This window comes from Pristiophorus japonicus, chromosome 9 (assembly GCF_044704955.1).
Source record: "Pristiophorus japonicus isolate sPriJap1 chromosome 9, sPriJap1.hap1, whole genome shotgun sequence".
NCBI lineage: Eukaryota > Metazoa > Chordata > Chondrichthyes > Pristiophoridae > Pristiophorus > Pristiophorus japonicus.
The window spans coordinates 212,372,008-212,387,448 of record NC_091985.1 but is presented as its reverse complement, the minus strand read 5'-3'; the positions used below and the strand labels follow the sequence as shown (position 1 = coordinate 212,387,448).

At 45.7% G+C, this 15,441-nt stretch overlaps 1 protein-coding gene across 1 annotated transcript in view; it reads right to left on the bottom strand.

Moving 5' to 3' along the window:
• The window catches only part of LOC139274112 (uncharacterized), a 438,299-nt gene that overhangs the window by 355,590 nt on the left and 67,268 nt on the right, over positions 1-15,441 (bottom strand).

Here is a 15,441-nt window from a genome sequence, read left to right as displayed (position 1 = left end):
CATTTGTTGTTTTTTAACCTCATACAGGTAAATCGCAAAACAACCTTATGAATTGTTCATTCGAGGAATCTTCGTTCTGGCCTGAGTCCGATCTGCTGCCTTTTTTCACACCTCTACATTTCCCACAGAAAAGACATCAGGAACAGGAGGGGAAAGAATGTTTTATAGAATCCAGAATTGTCTGTTCTGAATTTCCATCCTGTATTTAAAGTAACAACTTTTGTAACCACCATTTGCAGGGTATTAGAAGGGGAGGATCTGCAGCAGGGAAGCTCAAAACAAACATTACGTCAAAATTTGACAGATTCAACCTGAAGAATCAATAGTGTAAATGTGGGGACTGGATCCGGATTCAGTTGCCCGTCTGAGGTGATAACACATCAGGGAGAGGCCGTTTATCAGCTGAGTGTGGAAAGAGATTCACTCGCTCATCTCACCAAATGACACTCTGGCATGTTCATAATGAGCAGAATCCATTCACTGCTCTGTACGTGGAAAACGATGCAATCGACTACACCCATTTGCTGACACACCAACAGAGTCACACCGGGAAGAGACCGTTTAGATATTTCACATGTGGGAAGGTAGTCACTCCGTTGTCCCAACTGTTTACACTCCAGATTATCCACATTGAGAACATTTGCTTTAAATACTCTGTGTGAGAAAAACTTTCAAAGTTCAAAGCAGCTGATGCACGATCACCGCACTGATACTGGAGAGAAGCTGTTTCAATATCCACTGTATGGAAATAAATTCACCCCACCTGCTGAGACGCTAGTGGCTGGAGGGGTTATTAATCACATCCAGAACTGACCCGTGGCAGAGTGCCCGTTCACTTGGGGTTTTTTGTGTATGATTTATAAATTTTCACTCAATCAGATCACAGAAAATCAATTCCCATTCACTAACTGGGGTTTTCAATGGCGGGACTGTGACCCGGCATAGCCCGCGGGGTAGAATGTGCCCTATTCGCACTGCACAGGCACAGGACCAGGTGGTTTTTGGAGCATGCCGGACGAAGAATGGAAACGGGAAGAGCCGGAGACGCAGGTGAGTAGCTCACACGGCGGTTATGCTTCATGAAGACCTGGTACAGGCCGCAAACCCTGACTAAGAACTTCCAGGTCCCGCGTTAGCAGCTCCGGGGATTTATTCCTGGTGACAGGCCCAGGCTGACGGCCGCCATCTTTGTAAAGCACAGCGGAAGGTTTCTGCACCACCATCGTGATGCACTGAGTAGCAGAGCGCATATGCGGCCATGTTTGTACAGGGACCATTAGTAGGCAGGGCTTCAGCGCCCCAGTGAATGTGGAACTGAACCGAGCCACCGTTCGGGGAGGAAAGAGAAGGAAACCAGTGAGTATAGAACTGAAATTCACTGCCACTTCTCTTCCAGTTAATTCACTGGCACTTCTCTTCTAGTTGCTTAGTGTAATTTCAGGGGTGGAAGTGAGGGGAACCAGTGAGTGTAGAACTGAACCCAGCCAGAGTCAATACCTTCACGGGAGGAGAGGGAGGGGATTCAGTTCATGCAGAATTGAAGCCAGCCAAGGTTAGCATTTCCAGGGGTGAGAGGGAGGGAACCAGTGAGTGTAGAACTGCACCCAGCCAGAGTCAGCAATTTCAGGGGTGGACAGTGAGGGGAACCAGTGAGTGTAGAACGGAACCCAGCCAGAGTCAGCATCTTCAGGGGTGGAGAGTTAGGGGAACCAGTGATTGTAGCACTGAACCCAGCCAGAGTTGGTGCAGGATAAACAGTCTTGAGCTGTGCGATGTGTTTGGATTTCAGCACAGGGAGGAGGGACAATGTGTGGGATGGTGATTTACAGGTTTAGAGAAACAGGAAAGAATGATACATAGAAATTAGAATGGTCTGTTCTGAATTTCTGTCCTTTACTTACAGTGATGAGTTTTGTCATCTCCTTTTACAAAGTATTAGAAGGGGAGATTTACAGACGGGAAACTCAAACCAAACATCACGTCAAGATCTGACAGAGTCTCTCGATTCCTCAGGACCTGAATTTTATCGGCCTTTGACTGTGGAAGGAGAATTGTTTGTTCTGTCTGTGGGAAAAGATTTCAAACATCATTGTGACTGGAAAAGCATTGCTACGCACACGCCCGACTGAGAGTGTTCCAGTGCACTGACTGAAAAGAGCTTTAACCAGTTACACAGCCTGAAAAACATCACACCATTCATAGCGGGGAGAAACCATACATGCGTTCTGTGTGTGGACGAGGCTTCAACTGATCGTCCAACCTGGAGGGACACAAGGACACCCGCACCATGGAGAATCCGTGGAAATGTGAGGACTGTGGGAAGGGATTCAATTACCCATCTGAACTGGAAATTCATCAGCGCATTCACACTGGGGAGTGGCCGTTCACCTGCTCTGAGTGTGGGAAGGGATTCACTTGTTCATCCAACCTCCTGATACACGAGTGAGTTCACACTGGGAAGAGGCCGTTCATCTGTGCTGAGTGTGGGAAGGGATTCACTTGTTCATCCACCCTGTTGACACACCAGCGAGTTCACACTGGAGAGAGGCCATTCACCTGCTCTGAGTGTGGGAAGGAATTCACTAAATCATCCAATCTGCTGATACACCAGCGAGTTCACACTGGGGAGAAGCCGTTCACCTGCTTTGAGTGTGGGAAGGGATTCAATTCTTCATCCCACCTTCTAAATCACCAGCGAGTTCACACTGGGGAGAGACCGTGCACTTGCTCTGAGTGTGGGAAGGGATTCACTCAGTCATCTGACCTGCGGAAACACCAGCGAGTGCACACTGGGGAGAGGCCGTTCATATGCTCCGTGTGTGAGAAGGGATTCACTCAATCATCCCACCTGCTGAAACATCAGTGAGTTCACACCGGGAGAGGCTGTTCACCTGCTCTGAGTGTGGGAAGTTATTCACTCAGTTATCCAACCTGCTGATTCACCAGTGAATTCAGACTGGGGAGAAGTTATTTACCTGCTCTAAGTGTGGAAAGGGATTTGCTCAGTCACCCTACCTGCTGAGACACCAACAAGTTCACAAGTGATTGCAAGGGTTACATTCTGCTGTTATTGCTGCTGTTAATCTCATCCCGACTGAATCATCTTCATTCTGACAGTGGATTTTGTTTCTGCTGATATTAATAACCCCTGTAACTGGGCTGGAGTTTAATATTTTGATATTTCAAATAACAGTCTGTTGATATTTGATGTCTCCATGATGAGAGGAGACAAATTGTTGTCCTGTTACCGACTGCTCCATTTTGGGGCCTTTTCTCCTTCCTAACTAGATTATTTCAGTTCTCATACCTTTGGTTACTCTTATGGACAAGTTCCAGCTCCCCATACCTTCCAGTGTGCCTCTCCTAGCCTTGGTATCCAGGGAAGGTCTCAGTAACAAGCCTAGGATCACAAAACCCAGTTCTATCTGCACAGGAGAAAGTCTGTTATCTAACTCCTCGAATAGGCAAAATAGAGAATGATCCCAACTCTAAGAACATCTAGAATCTGTTGTAAATATCTTCCAAATCCTTACTGGTACAATCTGTCAATTGAAGTGAATGGAAGATGAGAGCAGTGAGGGAACTTGGATTTTTTCATCATAGAATGTTTAGATTCAAAATATTACATTAGGATAAGAAAAGACTAAAGACCAGTGGTTTGTGCTTGCCACAGGAAGGCCACAGTGTTTTTTATGTGCTTCTAACGTTGTTGATGTATGTTGAAGAAAATGTAGACTTGTGTCTCTGGACTATGCCATATCCAGAGACTACCATATTGGGTAATGCCCAATTATTGGGATCAATTATTATAAAATTGAATTGTTATAGAATGGAAAAATAGTGAAGTTATGCTAAGCTTACATCAAACCTTGGTTAGAACACAGAGGGTGCAAAGAAGATTTACAAGTATGATACCAGAAATGAGAGTGTATACCTATCAGGAAAGGATAGACAAGCTGGGTCTCTTTTCTCTTGAAAAAAGACGGCTGAGTGGTGACCTAATAGAGGGCTTTAACATTATGAATGATTTTGATAGACTAAATACAGAGAGAGTGTTTCCACTTATGGGAAAGAGCATAATTAGAGACCATCAATATAAGATAGTCACCAAGAAATCAAATAGGGAATTCAGAAGAAACTTCTTTACCCAGAGAGTAGTGAGAATGTGGAATTCACGAGCACAGGGAGTCGTTGAAGTGAATAGTATAGATGCATTTAAGGGGAGGCTAGACAAGCATATGAGGGAACAGGGAATAGAGGATTGTGCTGATAGAGTTAGATGAGGAAAGACAGGAGGAGGCTCGAGTGGAGTGTAAATGCCGGCATGAACTGGTTGGGCTGAATGGTATGTTTCTGTGCCGTATATCCTACGTAATCCTAAAGTAAAATACTGCAGATGCTGAAATCTGGAATAAAAACAAAATGCTGGCTATCTCAGCAGGTCAGGCAGCATCTGTGGCGAGAAAGCAGAGTCTCGGGTCGATGACCCTTCATCAGAACTGGAGAGTGTTTGGAAAGAACAGACTCTTAACAAGCACTGAAAGGAGGAGGGGAAGAAAGAAAAAAGGGAAGGCCTGTGATAGGTTGGAAAACAGGAGAGATTAGAGAAACAGAATGGATGATGGCCCAAATTCAAATGGCAATGCCAGGAGTTAGAAAAACACTAGTCAAGATAGGGTGTGAATGGCAGGATAATGACCAACTGCCATTAGAGACAAGGAGGACAAAAAGAAACAGGCTGAGCGGGGGGCAGGGGGCGGGGGGAGGGGTGGGTGCCCGGAAAGAAAGCCAAAGGTTGGCTCTGAAATTTTTGAACTCGATGTTGAGTCCAGAAGGCTGTAAAGTGCCTAAACGAAAGATGAGGTGCTGTTCCTCGAGTTTGCATTGAGCTTCATTGGAACAGTGTAGGAACCGAGTATTGAGAGGTCAGAGTGGGAATGGAGTGGAGAATTAAAGTGACAGGCGACCGGAAGCTTGGTCACACTTGCGGTCTGAACAGAGGTGCTCCGCAAAGCAGTCACCCAATCTACGCTGTAGGGAAGACCACATCGTGAGCAGCGAATACAGTACACTAAATTGAAAGAAGTGCAAGTAAATCGCTGTTTCACCTGGAAGGAGTGTTTGGGTCCCTGGATAGTGGAAAGGGAGGAGGTAAAAGGGCAGGTGTTGCATCTCCTGTGGTTGCATTGAAAGGTGCCGTGGGAAGGGGAGGAGTGCTAGGTGTGCCTGTGGAATGGACCAGGGTGTCGCGGGGGGAGCGGTCCCTTCGGAATGCTGAGAGGGGAGGGGAGGGGAAGATGTGATTGGTGGTGGGACCTATCACAGACCTTCCCTTTTGTTCTTTCCTCCCCTCCCCCTTTCAGTGCTGGTTAAGAATCTGTTCTTTCCGAACACTCTCCAGTTCTGATGAAGGGTCATCGAACCGAAACGTTAACTCTGCTTCCTCTCCTATGTAATCCTATTATTCAAGACACGTTGCTCGAAGGGGAAGGTAAATAGCTTGCATCCAAATGTAATTGTTACTTTTGTCTTCTTTGTAAAATCACAAAGTCTGGGCATAATTTGTTTGTGAAATTAAAATTGATGTTATAAATTGATAAGAGTTGCTGGTCAAGCACATGGGAAGGGAAATTTAGCTGAAATTTAAGGGGATAATCATGTTTTATTTTTGAAAAGGTCTAGTCTATGTGGTTCCGTCCAAACTATGTATTCAGGAAGAAGTTTTGGGGAGGAAGGTTGTTGTGTTAAAGGTAACTAACGTCCTTCATCTTGCAGACTGACATGCTCTCTAGCATATTTTGGGGAATAAAAGGTCCAAGAAGAGGTTCATTTAAATAAAATTAAACAAACAAAATGGGTTGAAACTTGGAGCAAGTGGGAATGTTTGATCTATGTTTTAAGATATTATGATAATATTGTATTAGACAGTAAAGTTTCTCTGGGGCTCAGTGACCACTCCATAAAATTGAATGAGAGGACATGAGTGAGGATATAAGATGAAACCAGGAAAATTACACCATCAAATGGGAATTTTTTAAAATCATTGTTATTTGGTGAATTGGCAAAAATCACCTGGGTGCAATCTAATGTTAATGTAAATTCTTGTGAAAGTCAGAGAAGTGTAGTAAATTCACAAGTTTCTCTTGGGGTGTTTGTCTCATTGCCTATACTCAACAATAAGGAAACTGAATTTGATAGCTTGGCCATTACCTGAGACATTGGGACCATGCAAAGGGAGATGAGCAAAGATCTCCAGACACCCTACGATCTTTTGATAAGATCACCTGAAAGCCCGAGAATGGCTTGGATCAGATGTTATGGCATGATATTAAGATACTCGTGTGTGTGTGTGTGTGTGAACAAATGAGTCTCAGACGTGCTCAGTTATCAACAACAGCACAACATGAAATAGCTACTGTGGCTCAGGTGAGACAGATTTTTAAACCATCAAGGCTATGACACATTCTCCATAGAGAAACCAACTTTGAAATAATCAGGGTAGAGTTAAACACACTGCTACCTGCCAGAGGCATTAATATTAAAAGTAAAGAGCATGCTGATCAAATTAGGATTTCCTTACAGCGAGAATGGTCATCAGTTTCAAGGCCTCCACTAAGTACTGAACAAAGAAAGCTTGTAGGGAGGCCAAAAACAAAAAAAAGTCAGTCTGTCTTTGTCTGAACAAGGTGGCCATGGCTGTAAAAAAATCAGCTACAAGCTGAAGGTGGGAGACAAGGAGGCCATACCTAACAGGTTCCATATCAAAGCATGGATCCAAGTGAGTGGTGTATTTGGACTTCCACAAGGCATTTGTTAAGGCGCCACATAAAAGGTTATTGCACAAGATAAAAGTTCATGGGGTTGGGGGTAATATATTAGCATGGATAGAGGATTGGTTAACTAACAGAAAACAGAGAGTTAGGATAAATGGTTCATTCTCAGGTTGGTAAACAGTGACTAGTGGGATACCGCAGGGATCAGTGCTGGGACACCAACTATTTACAATCTATATTAACGACCTGAATGAAGGGACCGAGTGTAATGTAACCAAGTTTTGTGGTGATACAAAGATGGGAGGAAAAGCAATCTGCAAAAGGACATAGATAGGCTAAGTGAGTGGGCAAAAATTTGGCAGATGGGGTATAATGTTGGAAAGTGTGAGGTCATGTACTTTGGCAGAAAAAAATCAAAGAGCAAGTTTATTATTTAAATGGAGAAAAATTGCAAAGTGCTGCAGTACAGCGGGACCTGGGGATACTTGTGCATGAAACACAAAAGGTTAGTATGTAGGTACAGCAAGTGATCAGGAAGGCCAATGGAATCTTGGCCTTTATTGCAAAGGGGATGGAGTATAAAAGCAGGGAAGTCTTGCTACAGTTATACAGGGTATTGGCGAGGCCACACCTGGAATACTGCGTACACTTTTGGTTTCCATATTTACGAAAGGATATACTTGCTTTGGAGGCAGTTCAGAGAAGGTTCACTAGGTTGATTCCGGAGATGAGGGAGTTGACTTATGAGGAAAGGTTGAGTAGGTTGGTCCTCTACTCATTGGAATTCAAAGAATGAGAGGTGATCTTATCGAAACGTATAGATTATGAGGGGGCTTGACAAGGTGGATGCAGAGAGGATGTTTCCACTGATAGGGGAGAATAAAACTAGAGGGCATAATCTTAGAATAAGGGGCCACCCATTTAAAACTGTGCTGAGGAAGAATTTCTTCTCTCAGAGGGTTGTAAAATAATATGGTAGAATTCTTTATTAAATTGGAGAGTGACACAGTTAATTCAGAGACTAGGGTCTTGAACTTAAAGAAAGGTAGCTTCGATGGTATGAGACGTGAATTGGCTTGGATAGACTGGCGAATGATACTCAAAGAGTTTACGGTGGATAGGCAATTGAAGACATTTAAAGATCACATGGATGAACTCCAACAATTGTACATTCCTGTCTGGCATAAAAATAAAACGGGGAAGGTGGCTCAACTGTGGCTAACCAGGGAAATTAGGGATAGTGCTAAATCCAAGGAAGAGACATATACATTGGCCAGAAAAAGCAGCAAACCTGAGGACTGGGAGAAATTTAGTATTCAGCAGAGGAGGACAAAGGTTTAATTAGAAGGGGGAAGATAGAGTATGAGAGTAAGCTTGCAGGGAACATAAAAACTGACTGCAAAAGCTTCTAAAAATATGTAAAGAGAAAAAGATTAGTGAAGGCAAATGTAGGTCCTTTGCAGTCAGAATCAGCGGAATTTATAATGGGGAACAAAGAAATGGCAGACCAATTGAACAAATACTTTGGTTCTGTCTTCACTAAGGAAGACACAAATAATCTTCCAGAAATACTAGGGGACCGAGGGTCTAGCGAGAAGGAGGAACTGGGAGAAATCCTTATTAGTCAGGAAATTGTGTTCGGGAAATTGGTGGGATTGAAGGCCGATAAATCCCCCAGGGCCTGATAGTCTGTATCCCAGAGTACTTAAGGAAGTGGCCCTAGAAATAGTGGATGAATTCGTGGTCATTTTCCAACATTCTATAGACTCTGGATCAGTTCCTATGGATTGGAGGGTAGCTAATGTAACCCCACTCCCAAAGGAGGGAGAGAGAAAACAGGAAATTATAGACCAGTTAGCCTGACATTAGTGGTTGGGAAAATGTTGGAATCAATTATTAAAGATGAAATGCAGCACATTTGGAAAGCAGTGACAGAATCAGTCCAAGTCAGCAAGGATTTATGAAAGGGGAATCATGCTTGACAAACTTTCTAGAATTTTTTGACGATATAACTAGTAGAGTGGACAAGGGAGCACCAGTGGATGTGGTGTATTTGGACTTTCAAAAGGCTTTTGACAAGGTCCCACACAAGAGATTAGTGTGCAAAATTAAAGCACATGGTATTGGGGGTAATGTATTGATGTGTATATATGTAATATATGATATGGCGAGAAAGCAGGAATGGGGTACTGAGGTTGCATGTTCAGCCATGAACTCATTGAATGTTGGTGCAGGCTCGAAGGGCCGAATGGCCTACTCCTGCACCTATTTTCTATGTTTCTATGTGGATAGAGAACTGGTTGGCAGACAGGAAGCAAAGAGTAGGAATAAACGGGTCCTTTTCAGAATGGCAGGCAGTGACTAGTGGGGTACCGTAAGGTTCAGTGCGGGGACCCCAGCTACTTACAAAATACATTAATGATTTAGACGAAGGAATTGAATGTAATACCTCCAAATTTGCAGATGACACTAAGCAGGGTGGCAGTGTGAGCTGTGAGGAGGATGCTAAGAGGCTGCAGGGTGACTTGGACAGGTTAGCTGAGTGGGAAAATACATGACAAATGCGGTATAATGTAGATAAATGTGAGGTTATCCACTTTGGTGGCAAAAACAGGAAGGCAGAATATTATCTGAATGGTGACAGATTAGGAAAAGGGGAGGTGCAACGAGACCTGAGTGTCATGGTACATCAGTCATTGAAAGTTGGCATGCAGGTACAGCAGGCGGTGAAGAAGGCAAATGGCATGTTGGCCTTCATAGCGAGAGAATTTGAGTATAGGAGCAGGCAGGTCTTATTGCAGTTGTACAGGGCCTTGGTGAGGCCACACCTGGAATATTGTGTGCAGTTTTGGTCTCCTAATCTGAGGAAGGACATTCTTGCTATTGAGCGAGTGCAGCGAAGGTTCACCAGACTGATTCCCAGGATGGCAGGACTGACATATGAGGAAAAACTGGATTGATTAGGCTTATGTTCACTGGAATTTAGAAGAATGAGAAGGGATCTCATCGAAACATATAAAATTCTGACGGGATTGGACAGGTTAGATGCAGGAAGAATGTTCCTGATGTTGTGGAAGTCCAGAACCAGGGGTCACAGTCTAAGGATAAGAGGTAAGCCATTTAGGACCGAGATGAGAACCTTCTTCACTCAGAGAATTGTGAACCTGTGGAATTCTCTGCCACAAAAAGTTGTTGAGGCCTGTTCGTTATATTCAAAAGGGAGTTAGATGTGGCCCTTACGGCTAAAGGGATTAAGGGATGTGGAGAGAAAGCAGGAATGTGGCACTGAAGTTGCATGATCAGCCATGATCATATTGAATGGTAGTGCAGGCTAGAAGGACGGAATGGCCTACTCCTGCACCTATATTCTATGTTTCTATCTATCGTGTGTAGCCTCTGTGTGACCTTTGTGATGAATGTGGTACAGAATGGACTGGGCAACATGGAGGGTAGTCAAACCCCTTTGTTTATTCATGAAGAACAAATGCTTTAAAGGAACCAAGACATAGACTATGATGTGATGCAGAAAATGAGAATGGGGTTTTTGGCCCCCAGGGAACGGGAAAGAAATGAAGATATTAGACTAGTGGGTTTGGTCTTGTCTTTGTTCAGGAAAAATGGAAATGAAACGACACATTGGAAGGTGTATAGGGTAGAATCGGTTGCAATGCTGATAGACTCTGAGCTAGGTCTGATCCATAAACAGTATGAGGAGTATCCAAGATATCTGATTAAGAAGGGAGGAACTTGGATAGCACCAGATATGCAGTGGTGTACTCTGAAAGGGATAACATGGGTTTGTAGTTGTGACGAAGTCCATCAACACACTGTTCCAGCTTGTGGGTTCACCCTCAACAAAGAATCATCAAAATGCCAGATTGGAATAATTAAATGTGGCGAAGACCAAACTAATACCACGTATAAAGGAAAAGGACAGTTTTGTGTGACTACTGCTGACACGTATATGATTGTGGGTTCAACCCGAAGCCCCATGCTAAAACATCAATTTTGCTTGATTTCACTGAAGAACATGCCTATCAGTGCTAAAACATTGGTACTGGTACATCACCATAGTGCCACTAGTCTGTAGATAAGACAGCCTCTGGAGGATGAAGCCATTCGAGCCATTCCGCATCTGGGACACTATACACCTCCCCTGTCGATGACTTTAAAGCTCATAATTGAGTGAATTAAGATACCCCAGAAACACATAGTGCAAATGATACAGACAAATATCGAGACAGAAAAGGCAATCCTGAGACTTGGGAATCATAAATGGTGTGAAGTAGGATCTAATGTTGAACTACATCCTTGGGCTAGACTGTTCCAGGTGGGATTGGTGAGTAGTGGTGCTACCGAGCCAATCTTAGTGATGGACTTTGGACAAATAAAGTTATGCACCAAACTTATGTATCTTTGTGAGTTTGTTGAGTCGATAGACGTGCCACCTGGTGAGCGTGATAACGTCAAATCAATCAGCATTAAGAAAGAAAAAGAGCACGTTTCATGGCCACAGGATGTCCCAAAGTGCTTTACAGTCAATTAAGTTTAGAAGTGTAGGCACTGTTGTAATGTAGGAAATATGACAGACAATTTGTGCTCACAGCAAGCTCCCACAAACAGCAATGTGATAATATACAGATCATCTGTTATTTAGTGGTATTGGTTGTCATTTTGCTGTCATTCTTTGAAACAGACGGCAATTCAGGATTTAGCGCATCTGCAGCATAATGCGGAAATACTAAAGTTGTGGTCTGTCATTCACTGCTCCTCCACAGGATGTGATGTTCCCCCCAGCGCACAGAGTTGGCAATCAGGGACATCTCTCAACTCTGGGAAACTGATGAAAACCATGGCTCTTCCGCAGAAATACCGCTGTTAAATTCTCCATTAAAAGTTAGGCCCAAAGGAATTAGGTGTAACTGGGATTTTAACAGCGCGCTGACTGCTTAACAAAGGTTATGAGCCTGAAAAACTATTTTATACACCCAACTGAAGTGTCTTTGAGAGTTTGTTGAATCGATTCACATGGCACCTGGTGAGTGCAGTAACATCAAATAAGTCAACGTTAAGAAAGGAAAAGGTTGGGCAGTGTCAAATTTATCCATTTTAATAAAAAAATAAAATTGTTAAGTACCTTTTTAAAAAAAAGTTAGTTCACCTTTATTTCAGGTTTGTCGTTTCCCCATGTGCAAGCCACAATCTTTGTTTTGCTCTAACATTTTTAAGTTAGAATTTGAAGAGCTTAGCCACCTCCTTGTTCACGGCCTGTGAAAATTCTGCATTTAGATTGGATGTTTAGACAGCTTGTTGACATTGCAGCAGCTCGCGCTAGGAGATCCCCACTGTACGCTCTTGATTTGAATTACATGTCAGAAAACCCGAACTTCTTGACACAGAGATTGCCACATCTTTGTGCGAAGCTTACTTCGAGGCTGGGGGCGAAAGTCTTCGCTTCGCCACTGGCCGCAAATTCCGGGCCATTTTGGAACAGTTTTTGCAGAGTGACCGAGGCTGCCTTTGAAACTGCAGGCAATTAGTATTTAAATAAGCTTGTGTGGTGAAGCTGCTATCCCTTTGGCCCTCCGAAAAGCTGCTCATTGTGGCCCCTCTCCCAGATTCCAGTCCCAGCTCAGTGCTCACTGTGGCATCTATCCCAGATTCCAGCCCCAGCTCTGTGCTCACTGTGGCCTCTCTCCCAGATTCCAGCCTCAGCTCTGTGCTCACTGTGACCCCTGTCCCAGATTCCAGCCTCAGCTCTGTGCTCACTGTGGCCCCTGTCCCAGATTTCAGCCCCAGCTCTGTGCTCACTGTGGCCCCTGTCCCAGATTCCAACCTCATCTCTGTGCTCACTGTGGCCCCTGTCCCAGATTCCAACCTCATCTCTGAGCTCACTGTGGCCCCTGTCCCAGATTCCAACCTCATCTCTGAGCTCACTGTGGCCCCTGTCCCAGATTTCAGCCCCAGCTCTGTGCTCACTGTGGCCCCTCTCCCAGATTCCAACCTCATCTCTGAGCTCACTGTGGCTCCTGTCCCAGATTCCAACCTCATCTCTGAGCTCACTGTGGCCCCTCTCCCCAGCCCTGTGGCCCCTCTCCCCAGCCCTGTACCCCCTCTCCCCAGCCCTGTGCCCCCTCTCCCCAGCCCTGTGCTCACTCAACTGCTCTCACCTGTGCACAGCACGTCACAATCGGCCCCCGCGCACCTGAGCATGACACCAGGCCCCGGCCCCTTGCCGCATCGCCATTGGTTGGAGGACCCGCCGCCAGCTCGCTCCGCCCATCTTCGCCGGGGCTCTTCCTATTGGTTCGAGCTCCCGTCCGTCAGGCCGGGCCCATGTGGTGCTGGGCGGGCAGTTTGAGGCGGTTTGTTCTGGAACTTTCCTTCAGCAGGATGATGAGATTGACGGATGGGACAAGGATCCCGCAGCCTCTGCTGTTCAGGGCTGAATCATTGGGCCGGTTAGCAGCTTATTGAGAGCCCGCGGCCGGGGAGTGACGCCTTGTGGCGCCGCCCAGGTCCGTCAGTCTGGTCATTGGCGGCAACACCCGGGCTCCTCCCCGCCCACAACCAGGCTCAGCTCCGCCTCTCGCACACTCCGATTGGTTGGAGGACTAACTGCCCGCTCGGTCCTCCAGACCCGCCCCCGCTCTTCCTATTGGTCCAGAGCCGCTGTCAATCAACTGAGCAGTGTGAGCTGAGTATGCGCGGTGGGGCGGCTGTGTCTGAGGCAGCAGGTGAGAGATGGGCGGAGTTAATAAACCCCGGGGGACCACGGGCTTCACACACACCGAGTGCGGGCCCAGGCCCCGCCCGTCCGAGAGACAACATTCCGCATTATCCGCTTCACACACACCCGCTGTGGGCCTCAGGCCCCGAACAACAACCTGCGGCTGCGGCTGCGGCTGCGGCTCCGGCTCAGGGAGGTTGGTTGCTCGGCACTGCAGTGATGTCATAAAGCAGGGCCATTCAGCCCAGCGGGTCCTCTCCGTGTCCCTTTAAAGGAGGAGAGCTGGGACATCCTGTCTCAACACACATCCCCCTGTTCATACTGAGAATCCCCGGGGAAGGGCCAAGGCCCAGAGTGTGGAACACAACCAAGGGGGAAAGAGGAGGAGAGCTGGGACATCCTGTCTCAACACACATCCTCCTGTTCATACTGAGAATCCCCGGGGAAGGGCCAGGGCCCAAAGTGTGGAACACAACCAAGGGGGAAAGAGGAGCCGAGACGGTGCAGTGTGGGAGATGCAGGAGGAGTCTGCTCATTCCTAGGGGCAGATCGGACAAAGTGCTTTGAGTGGTGGGCCCAGCAATGAAACTGAAAACAAACCAGAGGGAACAAATAAAAATGCAATCCAAGGGAACGGGAAGCGGGAAAGAACCACAACCGGCCCAAAAGTTGGACTAATCGCTCTAAAAGGTCACTCTAGACAGTTAGAAACTTCTCCTGGTGACTGTGTGTCTGCAGGACTCTGCTTCACTCCAGTGTTTAACGGCATAGAATGCTGGCCTCACACCCATGGGTTAACGTGTTAGAATTCTAGGGGCAGTGTTAACAAGCTTGGAAATATCCCGGAGAACATAAGAAATAGGAGCGGGTGTAGGCCGTTTGGCCCCTCGAGCCTGCTCCGCCATTCATGGCTGATCTGATCCTGGCCTCAACTCCACTTCCCTGCCCGCTCCCCAAAGCCCTTAACTCTGTTCTCATTCAAAAATCTGTATCAGCACCTTAAATATGTTCAAAGACCCATCCTCCACAGCTCTCTGGGGTGGAGAATTCCAAAGATTCACGAACCTCAGAGAAGAAATTCCTTCTAATTTCTGTTTTAAATGGGCGACCCCTTATTCTGAAACTATGCCCCCTAGTTCTAGATTCACCTATGAGGGGAAACATCCTCTCTGCATCTACCCTGTCAGGAGCAGTGAAAGCTCACTGGGCCCCAGCATATGCTCATCGCAAAACCCCGGGAAAGGGAAAAGTCAGCTCTGAAGCAAGTTTGCTGCTCCTTCTGCCCAGCACTGCCTGCACCCCCGACACACGGAGGGGGAATTTTATCCTCGGTATTACAGGTTTTATTTACAGGCTGGTGAGAGAAATAGTTTATACTGACACCAAGCTGTGTGATTGGTTCAGTCTGTCTATGACTGATGGGCTCTTTTAAATTTGAGTGGTCATGTATTCGAATTCCCCGTAACTCTAATGGTGGATATAAAAGAGAGATCTGTGTTCAAATCAGAGAGTCTCCTTGGAGATTCTCAGAGAAGGAACGGGTCAGCTTGAAACTCTGAAAAAGAGAACATTTTTTAGAAGTTTCCAATCAGCAGTTTTTGACCGATATTGATTCCCACAAGGACGGAGAATTCTACAATAAGAAAGAACTGGTCACGATTTGAAAGGTATTAAAGGATTCGAGGGGATCTTACATTTGGGCTCTTTATTTTGTTCACTCGAGGAGTTAGACAACAGACTTCCTGTTGTCAATAAGGAGTTGGATTAATGGACCGTGATGTATTTACTTGTTCATATTTTGTTAAATACATTTGCTGAGTGGATTTAAATTCAAGACGAGGTTTGCAGGCGTGATGCTCTATTCACACATCGAAGGTGAGAGAGATGCTGTGGGGCACACGCTAAGTCCAGTAGCTGAACATGATTAACAAACTGTGT